The sequence below is a fragment of the Cyanistes caeruleus genome, chromosome 3 (genome assembly GCF_971803275.1).
Source record: "Cyanistes caeruleus chromosome 3, bCyaCae1.hap1.1, whole genome shotgun sequence".
NCBI lineage: Eukaryota > Metazoa > Chordata > Aves > Passeriformes > Paridae > Cyanistes > Cyanistes caeruleus.
In genome coordinates, this window is record NC_141703.1 from 94802006 (window position 1) to 94816167 (window position 14162).

At 37.7% G+C, this 14162-nt stretch overlaps 2 protein-coding genes across 5 annotated transcripts in view; one reads left to right on the forward strand and one right to left on the reverse strand.

The window, feature by feature from the left end:
- CMSS1 (cms1 ribosomal small subunit homolog) overlaps positions 1–14162 on the reverse strand; it is a 220733-nt gene that overhangs the window by 107607 nt on the left and 98964 nt on the right. The gene's annotated exons all lie outside the window — the stretch shown is intronic.
- The window catches only part of FILIP1L (filamin A interacting protein 1 like), a 187110-nt gene that overhangs the window by 75782 nt on the left and 97166 nt on the right, over positions 1–14162 (forward strand). For 2 of the 3 annotated variants that reach the window (XM_086883032.1, XM_023942174.2), the window contains exon 3: positions 10853–10940. The gene's annotated coding sequence lies outside the window, so the exon portion shown is untranslated. Of the gene's footprint in view, positions 1–10852; positions 10941–14162 lie in introns of those variants that run through there. The other variant, XM_086883033.1, reaches the window with a different exon arrangement.

Sequence of the window (14162 nt, forward strand, 5' to 3'; positions counted from 1 at the left end):
CACTACCAACATAAACAAATAAGTAATAAAGGAAACCATTTTACCAGAGGGAAACCTGTCTTGAAGCAGCGTGACAAGGGAATATAAAAAACACTTTGCCTGAAGTGGTGGGTCTCTAAAGAAAACTGGAGGAATTCCATAGTAAGGATCATCCAGACACAAGCTTTAAATAGGTAATTTTCAAGGTTTCAGAGAGGAGGCTGTACCACAGAAATTCAGAAACTTTTAAATACAGGACTCAAATTTAAACTGAATGTAATCTCATACTGTTGTTACACATAAGCAGGTTTTTGAAGGATATCTACCAGGCTAAATAGTTTTTATAATTATAGCTTTCCATGCCCAATCCTTTTTATTTATAAATAACTACAGTTAAAATAAGCACAAGCATCATGGTGATTATTTCATTATATTAAATTGTAATCAGAAATTAGAAAATACTCATGAAAAAGAAAAAATGAAAAATCAGAAAATTTAACCTTCATTAGAAGACGATGTTTTCAAAAATTTGCCTAAGGAACATGCATACAGAATTGAAAACAGATCTAATATTCAGAATGTAAAATCATTACTTCTAGATAAAAACTAATTCTCAAATCTGAAGTATTTTTAACTTTCATTGCTTGCATTTCTTAAATAGTTGCAAGTGAGAAGCAGTCCTCTTGTATTTATTCCAGTGGAAGAAAAGAAGTTCATAGTGGTGTAAGAAAGTTATAAATAAAATAAATACCGAAAAGAGAAACATTTTTTTAATTTCAGATTTTTAAGTCAACTATCTTCAAGTAACAGCATTTCAGACTGTCCTTATTTGTTCTTGTTTATTACACTGGTGCCCTTTGTGGCTTCTTGTATTTTAGCAACTGGAACATACACAGTAAAGCTAGCAACACAACAGAAGTTTAGCAAAGGCAGACATAATTTGATTTCAAAAAACCACCACAGAAAAGAGCAAGCAGCTCTACAAACAGTGGAACCAATGTGGTTTGGCTTCCCATGAATTTGTGTCTTACGGGGATTTGAAAAAATGTAAGTAGGTCCACAAGCTCGTACCAAGATCTCTTTCTCCTACCTGGGAAGCCACTGGAATGAAACTTGCTGAAACTTACTATCATCAAAATCTGTTTCTCAGCTGGTCCATCCCCAACACTGGGAATGACTGTCTGAAAAACAGATCTAAGTTCTTCTTCCCTAGAATAACAGGTCAGTGACAGTAGTATCAGATCCACTACTTTTACACAGGTTCATTCCATTTTTACTAATTGGCATTCAACTAAGAAAAAATCTTTTTGTATCTGAATCAGCTTCTAAAATACTATAGCAGTGTTAAGTTTTGTGACTTCTTGTTATCTTGTTCGTGCATTTAGGAGACTTGCTACAAGAGAAAAACCTTTACATGATATTAAAAACAAATCCCCAGTCAGCACATTCCAGTATTTACATACAAGGGGGGCTTAGTAAATTCAGAAATGGAAAATATTTGTTATAGAGATCTAAAAGCCAAACACACCACCTATTCCTCATCACCCGCACAAAGTGAGTTGTGTCCCATCGCTCCTAAAGAGATTTGGGAAATGGAAATTTCCAGTGCTAGAGAAGTGGCAGAAAATAACATGTACAAATTAAGAATGTCACAGGGTTGCACTCAGGAAGCTTAAGAGGTTATCTCTGGAAACACCTTCTCAAATGGAAAAATGGTGGCGGCAGCAATCATGGGAGATGAGGGAAAATGAGGGCTATCTATAAACAAGACAAACTCACCAAACCCCAAGGGGAAATTTAGAGCAGGAATGAAGGAAGATCTCTGACAGTAACATTATGCACTTTTCTCACATTGTTCAGCCAAAGAGCAAGAGGGCACTGAGAATCCCTCTGAATTACCCAGTTGCTATCTACCTGCAGGAGCTCAGACAAAAGGCTCCCACAGTGAGCCAGGAGTCAGGCAGCAACAGCCCTGAAAGGGTTTTAAAGTACAGACAGCCCACCAAGAAACCCAGGCTTTGCTTCTGAGAAACATCTGACAGATAGAGAGTCCCAAATGAAATGCAAGAAATCCCATCACAGAGCTGCTGTCCAGGCCTTTCTTAAAAGCCAGAGGAGCCAAAAGAAAGGCTCCAGGCAGAGACCTCTGCACTGCTGTTCCACTGCACCACAAGCATGGACCACCTCTCCTTGATAAGTGATGCCTTAATTGCACAAACTTTAAGAATCATGCTTACCTGCCAAGACCATGGTTTTCTTCTATTCCACTTGTACTACTCAAGGGTGGGATTTCTGTTTGTTTTGTTTATTTGAGTTAGTTTTTTTTGAGGTTTTGTTTTGTTGTGGGTTTGCGGTTTTTTGTTTTTTTTTTTTAATTTATATTTTAACCCTGAGATTCTTCATATCCTTCTGGGATCTTGTAATATGAGACTGTTGAACTGATGAATGGACACTAGGAACATGCAAAACCTGAAAGCAGATTGGAAAATGCAATTCTATGCACTCTCCCAGGAAGAGAAGATGCCAAACCCCAAGTGAAATAGTTTGCTGCAGGATTCCTATGGTGCTGATACAACTAATGTAGTATTCAAAGGCCACAGCAAGAAAGGCACATACAGAAAAAAAAAAAAATAAAATCCTAAATCTGCATTGTTTTGGAGACTTCAAAGGACTTTTTCTGAATATGTTAGACTTTAACGTTGTCCTTTTGCATCCCCCTATGCACGGTGATCTTTGGCCACAAAGAAGATAATAACAACTGAAATACCAAGATGACCCCAGCAAGCCTTTGAGAAAGGTACCTAACTGCACACAGAAACACCTGATGGGTGACCATGGTGTTATCAGCCAAGGTCTCTGAAGCTTGACAACACACCACAAATGCCAAACAAAGCAGAGCATGTGCAAAAGGCACAGTACGCCTTAGGTAAACCTAGATTTAAGTAGCGCAATAAATAAGACTGAGCTACAGTTATAGCCATTTAACCCACTTAGTTATTTTGGCTTGGTACATTTGCTATCTGGCTGCCTGAACCAGGACACTGCTGCCAACATCTGTTTCCTGCCTCTTGGGTCCTTCCTCAATCACAGCTTCCTCTGGATTTGTGGGCTTGCCTGAGCCAAGGAGCCAGACACAGCTTGCTCTATCACTCTGCAGGGCTGTTTGCTGCTTTGTGCAGCAAGAGGCAGCCCCAACCTGATGAACTGGAGGGTGGTGATGTCCTGACTCATAAACCTGCACAAGTGAAGGTACAGGTTTTGCAGAACAGTTACTTTTTACACTTCTACTTCATTCAATGCCTTTCAATTTTGAAAAAAAAAAAACAACAACTAAGCATTTTAAAGCCTCATGTGATAAATTTTCTGTTTGCAAGCGTGAAAGAAGAGGGGTTTGGAGAAAAAGCAAAAAATCAGTTCTACAGCCAAGGCACTGGCTATTTCACCAGAATAAAACAAAAGCCAGAAATGCCATTTCACTGCTCCAACTGAAAGACAGATTCTAGAAACACAGCTTACATAAAGGCACGTGTCAAACAATATGCTTCTTCTTTGCCTAAACACCAACTCACTGAATAAAATCTATGTTACTCTTTTATGTAAACAGTTCCTTTAAAAGCAGGAAAATTAAATACAGACATTAAGCTGAACATGAACTTTTGCCATCCCTATTCAGGCATCTGTGTAATTATAATCATTAACTCCATTAGCATATGCTGCAATGTACGGAAAAATGTGTTCACGTTGCATTACAGAACTTTTAGATATTTTAATGATGTGTTTACAATAAGAATTTACTCATCTGGTGCACCTTTCGAGATTAACAGATCATGGGATGTTTGTTTTCCTTTAAGTTATGTTTGCAAAATGTAATCAAAGTGCACATAAAATTTTATCTCAGGCATCAGCATAGCCTTTATTAGAAATAGTTGAGCCTTTTAGAACTAAGTTGGTTTGTTTTTGTTTTTTTTCTGGCTAATTATTCACTTTGACCATTCTTTTCTCTTAAGGCAATGCTATTTCCATAAAATGTCACTTTTCCACTTATCAAGGTTGTTTACATTCTACACAAATGTTATGCTCTCAAGCTTCCATTTTTGAAAATGTCAAAAAGTAAAGGGGATGATGCTGTGCTTGTAAAAACATTCTTTATTAACAGAATGAGTCTCAAGGCATTTTAGGTTTCCCACAAGACATTTTTCTGTCTATCATTTTAGAACTTTTTCCCACACTTTGTGTTCCTGATATAGGCAGTGGCAGGTTGAGAGATATGAACTGGCTGGAAAATGATAGCCTGCTTTCACCATATTCTTGTACAGTTAAACATTAAGCACTTTTTGCACAAGATAATTCAGACAACAGTTCACACAGAGAAAAGGTGACAGTTTCAGCTGAGGAAAGCTGAAGTCCTGAAAGATGTCAAAGATTTTGTGACAGTTCTACAGAGAAAACAAAGGAATCTTGAAAAAATAATCAGCATTACTTGAAAATTCTACACTGACTTCATTCTGGTCTTTTAAAAGAGACTTGAGAACACGTGACAGTTAAAGGACACACATACACAAATAGCAGAACAAATATTGTCTGCAGGCACATTGAGTCAGCCCTCAGTAAGGGAATGACCAAGGCTCCAAAGTATATCAGAGAACATGCCCATGCTTCCTTATCAGCAAGATGAATTTCCCAAATGCTTCATTAAGGAATCAATAGGTGAACCTAATTTAATGGGAACTCTTGCACCTGCAGCCTAAGGAAGCTTCAAAAACCGGAGACAGCAGCAGAAACTTGCTGCTAGTATTTTGTAAGCTTTTATGTGTACAAATACATGAGAAGAAAAAGGAGACTACTGACAGACAGGGACTGACTCACAGTCCTATTGCAAAGCTCACTAATGTCAAAACACTATCACTGTTAAACCCATGAATGTGAAAAAGACTTCAGCTGATAAAAATCAGAATTTGTGTAGGATAGAGAAAGTTTCTAAAGCTGTCTGGATCACAGACATATCTAATGGCACTTTTCATCTAGCCTTATGGTCAGCTATCTGCAAAAAGTGTATTGAATGTTTCACAAACAGAGTTTAAAACAAAAGTGCTTCTAATCAGATCTGGCAGGAAAGGGAGAAATGCATACATAGAATGAGGTAAGTGTGATCTTGCCCAGCTGAAGAACAGGGAATGGCAGAGCTTCAGGCCATGACTCACACAGACACTAAACAGTAGAGAGCTACAGATAATTCTCAGGTAAACTTTGCATGAGCCACTACGTCATCCTTCTCTACCCTTCCTGCATTAATCATGTCATTAGTAACCTGACGCAGCCCACGAAGAATGTCTGATTTACAGGGAGCAGAGCAATGCTAACAGAACAAACCCTTTGGCAGGTCAAAAAAGGAAAGATCAACCTAAAATTCACTTTAGTTTGAACCACACCCTAAAAGAACATGGAAACTAGGAAAAAGAAAAAACAAAAAAAAATGTATCTTCCCACCATGAGATTACACACTTCATTAAAAGTTCCTGATGAACCAGTTACTTAAGAGTACAAATACGAAGGATTTGCAAGAGTGCACGGATAAAAATCCAGCCCAAACATGTACCTAAACAAAGCAAAGGGGGTGGGGGGGAAACCCCCAAGCTTTCTTTTGAAGTTTTCACCACAGTTACGTAATTTCCATGTAAGTCTAGATGTTTTTAAACATCTTTTATACTGTACAGTTGGGAACCAAGTGTACAATGAGTACAAAGTGTACTGTTAGGAAAGAGTCATGTCTCAGCTGGGTATCTTGGTTACTCTGCTAAATATAAAAGGGATAAGGGGAATCACTGGGGCAAGTGAAAAATGGAAAATTTCAGAATTTCTTTAAAAAATTATTACTCAGTCTAAGTTGATAGCAGGCACTTGTATAAATGTGGCTATAATTTACATTATTGTATATGGTTACTTCACTTTAAATATCCTGTAAAAGTAATGCTTCACTTGAAGGGCAGATCACTACCATTCACTCTGAAGCAAATAAAAAACCCTGTAGATTGCCTTACAAGCAGAATGGAATTATCCTTAGTTTCTTGAAACAATAAATTATCACCCAAAACAAGGTGTGCAGGTAGTAGCAGCCGCTGTGTTAAAACTCAAGTACACAAAAAGCATTTCATAATAGCAATTTCCAGAAGAGCACCACAGAAAATGTGTGCTTAAGTCTAAGTGTATGGCAAACTCACTTCTAAGGATGCTATTTTGTTCAGTTTGTCTCGGCTTCATCTGTTTCTAAGTCTTCCTAAGCAAACTGTCTATTTTCTTGATACTTCCTTCCCACTGAACACTCCCTTTTCCCTCACTTTCCTCTCATTTTATCTTAGGAACAATTCTGTGAACTACCAAATTAATTTCTTAGCTTCATAACTCTGAACCACAGGGTTACAGGTCTACTTTCCATCTTAGAGCAAAGCTCTAGAAACTGAAATCTCCTTTGTCTTTGACCCTCTACAACAGCGGAGCTGAAACAGCTGAAATGTGTCACCTCAGTTAAAACCAGCTAACCATTTTGTTCCCACTCTTTATTAATGGCATCCTTTTAACAATATTAAAAGTAGCATACAAAATATGACCAACTGTATAGCTAAAATGGTAGCACAATAATCACAATATTAGTGGAATGCAAAATAACAAAGAAAATGCACTTATCTTCTCAAACCAGTTTGGAAAGTTTCTCATCATGCCATGACACTAGCCCTATATCTCTTAAAAAAAATTTTAAAAGAGATATTTTGAAAGTTTTCTAAACTTACGTAAATGGCATGTCCCTTTCCTGGTTTCTTGCTTTAAAGCCAACTTGAGAGAAGCAAAAAAGTTATTTTGTTCCTCGTAGTTGTTCAATGTTGTTTCCTGTGCTGGAAAACACAGAAAACTCCAAATCTGAAATAGGCAGTAATCTGCCTTACAACTTTGCTATCAGTCTTTCTGAAAGTCAGGTAAAGACTGTGTGGACACAGTGAAACAACTCTCAGAAGAGTGTCTACATTGATAAACAGGGTTTGCCAGAAAGCAGTAGGTGTTTGTGCTTCATTCAGCAAAAGTGGTAAGGACAGCTTCACAACTTAGGTTTATTTTGGGAGGAGTGGGGATATCTGGCTTGTCTTTTTTAATTTAAGACCTGAAATCAAAGGAAAGATTTAGAGATACAATGCCAACAGTTTAATGAATATTCTGTAGTGTATATAAGCACCCTGGGGAAAACCTGCACTCGAATAAACAACAGATTCCATCTTCCCCTGCCCTAAGGAATATAAACCAGGATCACAGTTTACACCTAATTCAATAGTGGCTTTCAAAACAAACATATTTCAGACACATCTTGCAAATACTCCTCTTCCCACTCTGCATCCAAAACTTTCTCTTGGAAACAAAAGGCCTCTTCCTTGACAAAGATTTCACGGGTATCTTCCAAATCTGCCAACAGCTTGCATTACATAGTACACCTAAAAATTTCAAACTGACCTTTGTCCCCTCTGAGAAAGCTGTCTGTTCTAAAAGGCCCACACACACTCAGCAGAAAGCCAAAGCTCACAGAGACTCTTTCAAATACATCAGGTACCCATCCCACGGGGAGAGCCTGTGCGTGCCTCCACGCACACACAGAAAGGTGAGAAGAACTTTCTGCAGTGCTGAATATCCCTCAAGATCTAAGGACACATATCTGGGTCCTTAAAGGCCTTCCCTGTAGCTTCCTCTGTGGCACTGCTTCCTTTGCCAGGCTGAGGAATGGCAAGGAGGAACACTCACAGCCCACTAAGGCTGCACACCTACTGAAGGAAGACTGCAAGCTGCACTTTCCCAAAGGGAAGGTGCAAAGGAGCTTGCATGGCTATTATATACCCCTTGGAAATGCACAGAGTTTTCTGGTGGTGGGAACTGAATTTTACACCTTCTGCCAACTTAAAAATCTATCCCTAGTGAAGAAAAACAAAACCAAAGAAAGCAGACAAAGGCTACAGAAACTCCAGAGGAATGTAATGACTGTAACAAAAGGCAACAGAAGTCGGGTGACAAGGGTTTATTAATGGGTCAAAAAACAAGTTCAAATGACAGACACAGAATCAAATCCCAGCAGGACTTCCTAAAATCTCCTTCAGAGATCACAGGCCTTTATGAAGTTTGTATTCAAGCTCTCTTGGGATCAATAAAAAGAAAGCTCTATCTGGTCTTTCACCTCTGGATCAGAAGGATGCCTTACCAAAACAGGGCAGCATCACTACTCCCTTTAGCAGAGAGGAAACAGGCTCAGCAGAGTCAAATGGTACCCTCTGAAAAAAGAGTCAAAGCAGAGCACACATAGCTGCTACCAAACTGCCACAGGTGCAATGCAAATGGTTTTCTTGGAGCCAGTGTAAGAATTCCATAAAAAAATGGTTAAGAGAGTTTGTACAATTACTACTCAAAAAGCACATAAATAGTGTGGAGAGAGGTGACAACAGTGGAGTGATTTAGGTATTTTATTCCATTTGTTCAAGAAAGGCATGTCTAACCACCCTAAACTACAGCCTTGCTCTTTGGAAACACTACCTAGCCTTGCCACTACTGGGACTTTCATGCACCCTATGAATACTTTAATATTTCCTTTTAGTTATTAATTCATATGTAGGTGTCATTCCAAGTACGCAAGAGAGAACAGGGTGTTGTGATTTTGAGCATTTCTATGTTTCACAGGTAACAATTTACAAAATTTAACTCATCTATTCCAGGCTTTATCTCAATTATCCAACTTTAAAAGCTCAATAGCACGAAGGTTAAAACATTAACTTAACAAAATATCTCAATTGCTTGGTTTTTAAAGAAATTCCACCAAATCAATTCAGAAATCCTATGCTTTTCACCAACAAATCTGCAGATTTTTAAATAGAGCTTTCTAAGCAGTATAGCTTATATTATTATTATTATATTATATAATATATTCCTTGATGTTCTGTGTCTGCCATGGAAGAGTCTTTGATAAGGACAATCATAACAACCTGGTTTTAGTTTCTTTCAGAATACCAAGAAAAGTTCAAAATTCTTCTATACATAAGGAGGCAAATGCTTCAGCTGGATGTCTAAATATGCAGGAGAAAGATCAGAAAACACTGAGATCAAAAAGGGACAGTCACAGAACTGGCTGGAATTATGGACTGAACAGAAACAAATCCACATTTATTAGTCAAAACCAACCCAACATACTTTGAAGAAAAATACAAAACAAACAAACAAGCCTCCCCCCCTTAAATAACATATTTTTTACATCACTGTTACAAGAAAACATGTTAATTAAGTTCCTTGTGGTAGATGTTGAAAAGCCAAGGAGACAGACTGACGGACTGACATAATTTCTCATATCTCCCATTGCTAGAGAATTTTGTAAGGTGAATATTTACACTGCATCTCACAATTTATTTTTTTTTATTTAACCAAGTTAGTAAAACAGGATTTTGGTTTTATGTCCCTCCTGTGTCTGAATCAGTAACTGCGTGGTAATTAGAAAAACTTTCTCCCTTTTGACTTCCAGAATTAATTCCCTGCTTCACTATCAAAAATTCAGAACTTAAAGAAGAAAGCCACTACAGATCCAAAATTTTGTGCCTCTAGCATTTAAAAGCAAAGATAAGTAAAATGTAAGTGACAAGGCAGGGCATCTGTAATTTTAAAAACTGAAACGTGTTTCTTTCGTTAAAAGGTGTAATGGCAGCCTTTCTGGTATTTGTTATCCTATTAAAATAGCCAAGAGAAAAGTGATCAAAAGGCACATTACCTGAAAAATTTGAGGCAGATAATCATGGGAGTACTTGAGATTACCTGACATTGAAATGAAGACAATTCATCACATCCAAAAAGCAGTGGGAAATCACCACAGCCTAGTAACCCTTAGAAATTTAAGGGTTCAAGAAAGAGTTATCCAGAGCACATGAGCTAACCCAGACTAACTGGTGCCTTCTCCCTCTACTCTGTCATTACCCATCAGTAATAGATGGTTTAAGACTAGAAATGTATCGTGTGGTTTTTCGCTCTTGGCAATAACTTCCAGAAACAGCAGACAAATCTAAAATATAATTCAGTTTGAAACAACTGTGTGTGTGTATAAAAGGAGTTTGATAACAGTAAATAACAAAAAAATACATTTTCCTGCATCGAAATAATCCCATTTTTCTTCCCTTTCTTTTCTATTACATCCTTGGATCATCTTCTAAAAACACAGACCATACTTGTTTGTTTCCTTAGAATGTAGCAGGGCTGAGTTCAGTTGCACTCAGGTCTTCCTTCCACTCGCCTGCCTTTATCTCCTCATCAACCTCACCTGAAGTCCTAGGTCCTAAATCTCAATAAAAAAGCCCAACCCCTGCTATTATACCGTTCAGCATTCCCATGATCCCTGGCCATGAGCTACAATTTTCAGAGGGCCCTTCAAGGTCAGTGACCCAGCTTCACAAACAGGCAAATTTCCAAAGAGGAAATTACTACATGAGTTCCAGCAGCTAGAATTTGTTCACTCCCTAAAAACATAAATGAATCTTTTTTAAACTATAGAAGAATATAGAAAATAAGTACAGAAGAAGAAAGTTTTTAAATGAAACAAAGATCAGATGCTAAACAGCAGTGCATTATTTTAATATTCCTACAGGCATCTGCTAGACTTCATTTCAGTTAATGATATTATTCATGTGCAACTTTTTAATGGTAGAATCCTTACTGAATCTAGTCTAACTCCTAATAAATTATTTTATAAAAATTTATCAAGCTAATGCTGAAATAAGGACCTCTGCAATCTAAAGAAAAAAAAAAATCTCTCAAGCAATATTTACTTATGCTTGTTTAAAAAATAATCTTTTATGTTTGATTTTTACTGCAGGTTCGTACTATAAGAGGCACAATTCTGGAGACAACTAAGGAAATTTAGGGAAAATATCCCTAACTATCAGTGGAAGAACTCTGAACTGGTAGGAATCATTTTTATTTGCATGTTTTTACATGGATACTTCTGAAAAATATAAATAAAATACAAGTTTTGTCATATCTGAACTTTTCAGTACAATGAAAATAATAAGAACCTGTACATACAAGACACTTTTGCAGATAACTTGGTAGACTGACTAGTAAAAAATGTTAAATCCTTCAGAAGCCAATTGGTTTAAATTCTATGCCAGGTAATGCATTAGGGAAAAAATAAGACTTTGTTTTGCTCACTAAGGAACTCAGTTGATTAAATAAGTGAAAAGCACATCAGATATCAAATCAGTCTTTGAGCATAAAGTAAATGGGAAAACTGAAGTAAACTTGTATTCCTCCTTCACCACTTTTTTAAGTCAAAGACACCCCTTAAAACTGTAAACAAAACTATCAAAAATTACGTGAAGCCCCCATATGTTTAAAAAGTAGATTCATACAGCCAGCAATATCATTATAATAAATACATGCAATGGTTACCACAACTGCTTTTGCCATTTGTAATTAGAGCAACAAGCAATGTTTTTTCTGGACTGAAATGATGTTTCTGTAAACATATTCTGGAATTTCGCTGTTTCGTTTAAATTAATATGGATCTTACAGTAAGTGGCCTTGGGAGAAAGCAGATTTCTGATGTGTTTGCATGAAACACATACCTTCCTGAAACACTTCCTGTCTTGCACCCGTTTTTGGATATTATCACTGTTGTCTGACAAGAATGAGGTCAGCTAGGATTTGTAGCAATACTTAACAGCAGCTGTCCGGCATTTCTTTGAAACTCCACAAGCCTTTAACTCCTTAACTGCCTCACCAAAACAGACATTGAAGTCTTGCAGGAACACTGGAAGAATAATGACTTTTCAGGGTGCTGAATAGTCTCAAAGGGTTTAACAGAGGAAAGGAAAAGACTAAGCTTTTCAGGTGAGCAAAAATGAGCAAGGTCATGAAGAGGGACGAGAATTTAAGAAGTGTTACCACCTTTGTGGCAGCCAGGCCAAATCAGGGATGGGGAACCAAGACAACATGATATATACAGAAGAAAGAGACTGTGTCTGCAAAACAGCAGAGAGATACACAGGTTTCACACAGTCAGGTTTATCAGCATTCTCCCATAGAGAGCCACTTGGCTGACTCTCAGCAAATAAAACTGTCCATTTGCTCAGTAGCACCAATAAAGATGCACTAAAATTGTATAAGCAGCAAAGAGTACTCTGAATGTGCACAGAACTTAGTTATAGGGTTCTACTTCCATCCCCAATACCCTCACAAAACTTCCTGATGTTTTAAACTAGCTGTGTCAGGTCAGGCTGACTGTCAGAAAACTTTTAAATTGCTATCGGAGGAAGCATTCACATAATCACTAGCATGAGCTCAGTAAATGAATCAATCTCTCAGTAGCAAAAATTGATTTGATCTGTATCAATCATGACCATATTTCCATTAAACAAGCAAAAATCTGCACCCATGTAATGCTGTGGGAGGGCAGACAGAGCCACAAAGATACAGGCTTAATGGCATCTGGCATACAAGTTTTACTTGCATAAAAAAGAATGTGTTTAATTATTTTTAAGTTCCACTGCTGGTGTAAATTTACTTGCTGTAAGTTTCCTGAGCTGCACTGGCCATGGTTTCCATTTGAGCAGGTTTAAGATGATACAAACTTACCACATCACCAAACTTAAGTTTCTTTGCTTTGTTGCTTTTCCACACCTTGTGTCAGAGCTGTAAGGAGACAAGAACAGCTCTACACCACATCACGATCTCTCCAATTCAGGCACCAGAAAAGGCTCTGAGGGAACAGCAACTAGGAGTGCAGAGTGTTAAAAATGCTCAGCTATGAGATTGGTAAGAGACTGATCATGCAGCACAAATATCCTCATAAGAGTGATATCCACAGCTTCTTACTTTCCTTTTTTACTGTGTTTACAGGTGTTGTACACATCTTGCCCCTTTATGTACAGTGATCCTAGTTTGCATCTTCTTCCAAGAGCACTGATGACTTTATGATTTAAACCGTAATTTAGGGTTGGCATAGTTTTAAAAGCCCAGCATTCCTCCCTAGGCTCCATACTGCTCACACTTCGCAGGGTTTTGGCAGCAAGCGACTTAGCTCATCTGTTATCGGACTGTGAAACACTCCAGAATGTACAACAGATCTAAAAAAGCATTTACAAACTTGACTTGGGGAGAGAAAAAGATTTAAAAACGAATCTTTCACAAAAGTGATTCTGTGTTACAAAAGTCTCTGTATGCCTTTGGCAGCTTCTGTTCCCACCTGAGGCAGGGCGTACCCGCATGTGATGTAGGCTATACATGTGCGTGCAGGTCTGCAGGACAACCTCTGTGCTTCCTTCCAAATGGCAACTCTTCAAGAAGCAGCTTTCAAGAAGTGCCACTGTGCACCTTATTGTGTACACTAGCTCAAGCTAAAAGCTGAGAAGCAAGTCAACACACAAGAAAATAGCTCAGCAAACCAAGCCAAACACAAAGAATGAAAAAGTAAGCGATTTCCAATCACCTCACCTGGCTCATGAATTAAATGAACAAATGCTCAGGAAGCAAATAACATTCAAATGAATGTTCCTTGTCCTATCACGACCATTCTTGATGAATTTAGTTACAATGATTAGAGTAAATATGTATTTAATTTTATTATACATAATTGAAAGAAAAAATAGAGGGAACCAATTAAATTATAATAGAACAGAAATATTTTGGGGTTTGAAACAAAAAGCTCACATGTTCCTGGAGACTCATCCAACAATTCAAATTAGTTTGTCTTGGGTACCTAACAGTCCAAATACAAAGAACATGTTCTTTAGGGACAAATTATCTTTGATGAAATGGGGAAAAACTGCCCAGTCTTATAGACAGATTACATGATTAATTTTAGCTTTTGCTTACTGATGAATCATTGACTTCATCTTAGTCTAGCTTTAAGTGCCTATGCTTGGTCATTCCATAAGCATACTGTGAGGCTTGTGCACAAGTACCTCAGTGCTAAAGGGGAGAGGGGTGGAAGAGAGGAGAACACAGGAAACCAGTTAGGAAGGCTTTGTGTGAAAACCCAGTCCAGGAGAAACAAAAGAAAATGCAATAAAAGAAACTCTAAGAGCTCCAAGCTACTTTACCTGATACATGCAGGTTGATTTAAAATGCTCACAGCAGCCTGCAGTGAAGTATCACCTATCCTAAAAGGCTTGTAGTTTGAGGCA